General features: G+C 39.4%; 1 protein-coding gene across 1 annotated transcript in view; it reads right to left on the reverse strand.

Annotated features, from left to right (window-relative positions):
• Positions 1-6,259, reverse strand: part of CTNNA3 (catenin (cadherin-associated protein), alpha 3) — a 2,468,838-nt gene that overhangs the window by 1,570,995 nt on the left and 891,584 nt on the right. The window lies entirely within an intron of this gene.

A 6,259-nucleotide genomic window follows, 5' to 3' on the forward strand; every position in this document is an offset into this window, starting at 1 on the left:
GATGCTAACAATGTCAGTGCCTTGAAGTCAATTCTGACTCATTTAGATCCTGTATACAGTTTTCAAGGAGTGGCTGCTGGATTTGAAGCACTGACCTTGTGGAAATCAGTCCAATGCCATACTAGGAACCTCCAAAATACATCGCTATTGTTGCTGTTAAGTGCTGCAGAGTCAGTTCTGACCCATAGCATAGGATTCCTGAGGCTTTAACTCTTTGCAGGAGCAGAAAGCCTCATCTTTCTCCCACAGAGTGGCTTGCTGGCTTTTATCACAGTCCAGTGTTTACCATATGGTGCCACTCAATCACAATAAATGCATGTGGTAGTGGTAATGTGCCATTGAATCTTTTCCAAAGCATAGCGACCTCGCATACAGCTGTATAGGGTTTCCAAGGTAGTAAATCTTTACGGGAGCAGAAAGCCTCTCTTTCTCCCTTGGAGCAGTTGGTAGATTTGAGCTGTTGACCTTGTGTTTAGCAGGCCAATTTATAACCACTATTCTATGCTACTAGGGCTCCCTAATAAACACATAATGGATTATAATTTTGCATCTGTTGAAAGGAAAATCAGAAACAATTAGCTTGCTATGGTTAACAAAAGGAGAAAAAAAATGTTAAGTATAACAATAAAACCATTTAAAACATACTTTTTATTTCCTTAGGAACTGCTCTGTATCTTTGAAGTAATTTTTGCAACCTCACAAATTCAGTCTGCATAAAGAATTCAATATTTTATTTTTGGATTTCCCTATTCAGGCTCTTCATTCATGTCTACCAGGACAGATCTAGTCATGCCAGCAGCTTATGAAGTAGTACCGAGGTAGAGGAGGGCCTAGAGGTAGGCCTAATACAACAGTGGCTACTGATCGGCCCTGGAAAATGGACAGTTATCAATATTAAGAAGAAATATTAATAATGAAAACCGAAGTATGAGTATGAAATCACAACTGTAAGGCAAGATAGGATGTGAGCCAATGTACCAGAAACAGAACAGAAAACAAGGTAGAAAACATGGAGGAGAATTTTACTCATCCTAAATAAATCCAAAAAGATTTCTCTTAAGAAAAAGAATGAGAAAATTACATTCTCAAAGCGCTCCTCTGTGCTTCAGTCACCAGGGAGAAAGGGAAAGTCAGAGAGCAAAGAGTTGATGGGTCCTCCAGATATCCTAGAGCAGCCCATTGCAGATGTTAGCAAAACAAATGTCTTGATGGCTACTTCCCTTGGGCAAATGTAACAGAGACACATATGGGAGAGCAGAGGGAGTGTGTGTGTGTGTGTGGGGGGGGGGGGGTTGATTATAATTCAAATCCCCTTTTGCATTTTTTTGAGATACAAATTGTCAAGCCCCACATAGGAAGTTAGATGATAAAGTCTCAAAGTGTGACCCATAGGAAATATTCAGTAGAGAATATTCAAGATCATATTTGCTGTTCTCATGAAACTCACCGTCTAATAAAGACACAAATGTCTACATGAAAAGTTAAGATCACCTGCTGACCATTTAAGTTTTGCCATGTTCCAGTTTCTTAGAAAACTGGGAATTTAAGAAAATGAAATGTTCTCTAAAACTGCATTTAAACTCATGGTCCAAAAAAAGTTAAGAGGAATATTGCATGCACAGAAAACCAACATAACGAGTTTTGGGAGTCCTGGTGTGACGCTGTAGACAAATCACTGGACTGCAAAGTCACAGTGAACCACAAGGTTGGTAGTTCAAGTTCCTTGGAAACCTATTCAGGATTGCTATTGAGTCAAAGCGACTGGATGGCTTTTAACAACAACACATAACCAGTTTATGCAATATCAATTCATACTTGTGACCCCCTTGAAATGAATGTATTCTATGAATATTTAGTGAACATCTATTAAATGCAGGTGTTCTTCCAGGTATTAAGGGAAATGCAATTTATAATGCATCTAGCCTCATGTAATTACATTAGAAAAGGAAAGAACGTCTATCATCACTCTCTTCCTACTAGAAAACTTATGTTTTTGTTTTGAATCATTCCCTTACAGTAAGTTTGTTAACCCTAGATATTCATCAGAGTTTGGTGATAAGCACTACTTCTTCATTCCACTAAGTCATCATCTTGGAGATATATGAATTTAGAAAAACTGGAAGTCATCAAAAATGACATGGAACTTTTCATAAATATGTATATCCTAGGTACTGCAGTTGTTGTTTTTGTGTGCTGTTGTGTCAGTTCCATCCCATAGTAACCCTGTATAAGTATTCTGAGGCTGTAAATCTTTGGGGGTACAGAAAAGCAAATCCTTCTCTGGGGAAGTGGCTGGTGGATACAAACCATCAGCCTTGTGATTCAAAGTCTAGTGCTTACTCTACAAAGCCACCTTACTCCCTATCCTATCCACTAAAACGGACTGTTAATTGGCCATTTAGAATAGGACAATGATAGGGCTTATGATGATGTCAGGTTCAACAAACTGAACATTTCAAACTCTATCTTGAAGTACAATGCTGTCTGTCATCGGATAATATCCACATGCCTGTAAGAAGAAAAATTAATATGATTACTATTCAAATTATGCACCAACCATTCAAATCAATGATGAAGAAATTAAAGAATTCTACCAACTGCTTCAGTTGGAAATAGATCAAACATGCAATCAAGATGCATTGATAATTACTAGTGACTGGAATGTGAAAGTTGGAAACAAAGAGGAAGGATCTGTAGTTGAAAACTTTGACCTTACTGAGACAAAGAATACTTGAGATCACATGATAGAATTTTGCAAGACCAAAAGCTTATTCATTGCAAATAACTTTTTACAAAATATAAATAGCGACTTTATATAGGGACCTCATTGTGGGCGACATATGCAGACCCCAAGACGTTGTGGCCCCTTGAGAAGACAGACAAGACTCTGGACCAGGGGACCACTGCAGATCTGCAAGTCATGGCCCTTGTGGACCAGGATGTAAAACTCATGAGGGCCTGGGCTCATAGCCTTCGGCGAACTCACCTTCTGGCTAAAACTATTCAATTTCTCCTTATGACTGCATTGTGTGTTCTGTATCTGATTTTCTTGCTTTCAACTCCGATAGCTGTAGTCTCTGGAAGAATGTTTAAGTCCAGTAATAATACGCACTTTGTCTCGCTTAATGGCTCCTCTGTAAATGTCACTGCCTTGGCAGTACAGGCTATGCGGGGTGTTATCAGAGGCAAGGTCTCTGAGGAACAAGCAGTGGCGATTTGGGCAGGATGTAATAATTACTCTCTGGGTAACTACTCAGTTATGTATAATATTAAGCTAAAACGTGAGCTGCTGGTATCCATGCTTGACAACCGTACAGAGAATGCTCCTAAGGCAGAGTTAGTTAAACTTCCCCAAACAACTCTTGGACAGGAACAGATGTTTTGGGACTATGAAAAAGGATTAAGTAATAGTAGTAGCAACCTCCATAAACCGCCCATGGGCATGATCATCTTGATCCTGACGCTCTCCCTGGGGGTCCTGTTGTACACGCTGGCTATGTGCACTTAGCTGACCCTCTTAACACTTTTCTGTCTGTCTCTTCACCACCAAAAATTTAATATAGAAATAAGCATTAGCTCATAGATACCGCAAGTCACTGCCCTGGGCCACGGGGGCCCATGAAGTTAAAGTTTAAACCAATAATTGCTTGCCTGCGTCTTTAACTCAGGAAGAATGGTTGGCTATGAATATGAGCACAGGATAATTTTCTGAGCACAACATAATTTTCTAAGATCTGAATTACACATGAGATTCTATGAAATCACTTTGTACCCTCTTTGAATAATTAATCACATTAAACTTGTACCTCCTGCCTTGATTTCCCTGATCTGAAAACGAATAAAAGACTGAGGCAAACCTAGTCCTGTATGCTAGCTTGCTTGACAGCTTGCATCAAACTTGTAAGGCTGTCTTTTTTGTGTCTAATCTATTTCTTTCGCCTACCAGATCTCCCACTCACGTTAAAACCTCACGCTTCATCGAGGCACTCCTTTGTTGAGGCGGGACCCCGACATAGGACCCCCGATACCTCATCATATGGAATACACAGGAATCAAATCGATGAAATTTGTGGGAAGAGACATGTAGAAGTTCAATATCAAAGCAAGATCAACAGCCTACTGTGGAATAGACCACATGCAAGAATAGGTTGAACCTGAAGAAAACATAATCTTGAGTACATTTCACCTGAATACAGAGATCATGTCCAGAACAGATGTGATGCATTAGACACTAATAACCGCAGACCAGGAGAGTTGTAGAATGACATCCGGAATAGTACACATGAAAATAGCAAAAAGTCACTAAAAACACAAGAAACAAAGAACAGACCAAATTGGCTGTCAGAAGAAATTCTGAAACTTGCTTTTGAACACAGAGATGCTAAAGTTAATGGAAGAAATGAGAAAGTTACAAAGCTGAATAGAAAATTTCAAAAGGCAGCTTGAGAAGATAAATTAAATTATTATAATATGAATCATGCAAAGTCCTGGAGTCAGAGAACGAAAGCAGAAGAACCTGCTCAGTATTTCTCAAGCTTAAAGAACCACCAAGAAAAAAAAATCAAGCCTTGATTTGCAATATTCAATGATTCCATGGCACATTACTGGATAATGTAGAAAGCCTCAAAAGATGGAAGAAATACACAGAATCACTGTACCAAAAAGAAGTGTTCAGTGTTCAATCATTTCAAAAGGTTGTATCACATCAAGAACTGATGATCTTGAAGTCCACCCTGCACTGAAGGCACTGTCAACAAACAAGACTCGTGGAACTGATAGAACACCAATGGAAACATTTCACAAATTACTTTGGTGCTAGAGACACTCACTTATCTATGGCAAAAAATTTGGAAGACAGCTGCCTGGCTAATCAAATGGAAAAAGTAAGCCGACCCAATGGAATGCAGACATCATCTAATAATATCATTAATATCACATGCAAGTAAAATTTTTCTGAACATCATTCAGAAGATGGCTGTAGCAGTAAATCCATGGGGGGCTGCCAGAAATCCAAGCCAGATTCAGAAGAGGATGTGGAACAAGGGATAACATTAATAACATTAGAAGAGCTTGACTGAAAGCAAAGAATACCAAAAAGATTTTTACTTGTAAACATGTAAAATGTCTACTTAACTATGCAAAGGCATTCAACTCTGTGGATCATAACAAATAATCGGGAACATTAAGAAGAATGTGAATTCCAGAATGCTTTGTTGTGCTCACGAGGAACCCATACATAGACCAAGAGGATATTGAAAGGTTTAAAATCAGGAAAGGTGAGTCCCAGGGTTGTATCTTTTCACTATACTTATTCAATCTGCCTGCTGAGCAAACAATCCAAGAATCTGCATCATATGAAGAGGAGCCTACCCCCCTCCCCCATCAGAATTGGAGGAAGACTCTTCAACAAACTTTGATATGCAGACGGCACACTATTGCTTACTGAAAGTGAAGCACTTACTGATGAAGATCAAAGGCTACAGCCTTCAGTACGGATTGCATCTCAATGGAAAGAAAATTAAAATCCTCACAACTGGACCAGTAAATAGCATCATGATAAATGGAGAAAGAACTGAAGTTGTCAAAAATTTCATTTGTCTTGGATCCACAAGCAACACTCATGAATGCAACAGTCAAGAAATCAAGGAAAGTGTTACCTGATGTGGCGCTGTGAGTTAATGTGTCAGACTGCAGTCGTTTGAACAGCAAGGTCCATGGTTCAAGTTCACCAGCTGCTCCTGGGAAACCCTATACAGGGTTGCTGTGGGTCGGAACCCACTCCACAGCGCTCAACACCACCACCAACATTGCATTAGGCAAATCTGCTGCAAAAGTCTTCTTTAAAGTGTTAAAGAGCAAAGATGCCACTTTGAGGACTAAGGTAAGCTTGAAGCAAGCCATAGCAGTTTAATTGTCTGATATGCAAGCTAAAGCTGGACAATGAATAAGGAATACAGTAAAATAATTGATGCATTTGGATTTTGGTGTTGCCGAAGAATATTGAAATTACCATGGACTGCCAAATGAACAAACACATCTGTTTTAAAAGAAGTAGAGTCAGAATGCTCCCTGAAAGCCAGGATGGGGAGACTCTCACATATTTTGCACATATTGTCAGGAGAGACCAGTTCCTGGAAAAGAGCATCAAGCATGTTGTTGAGGGTCAGGGAAAAAGAGGAAGACTTCAATGATGGTTTGCAGATTTACTATGTCTTCTAGTATTGCCAGGAGTCAGAGTCTACACAATGGCAACGGGGGT

Source organism: Chrysochloris asiatica, unplaced genomic scaffold, assembly GCF_000296735.1.
Source record: "Chrysochloris asiatica unplaced genomic scaffold, ChrAsi1.0 scaffold00020, whole genome shotgun sequence".
Taxonomy (NCBI): domain Eukaryota; kingdom Metazoa; phylum Chordata; class Mammalia; order Afrosoricida; family Chrysochloridae; genus Chrysochloris; species Chrysochloris asiatica.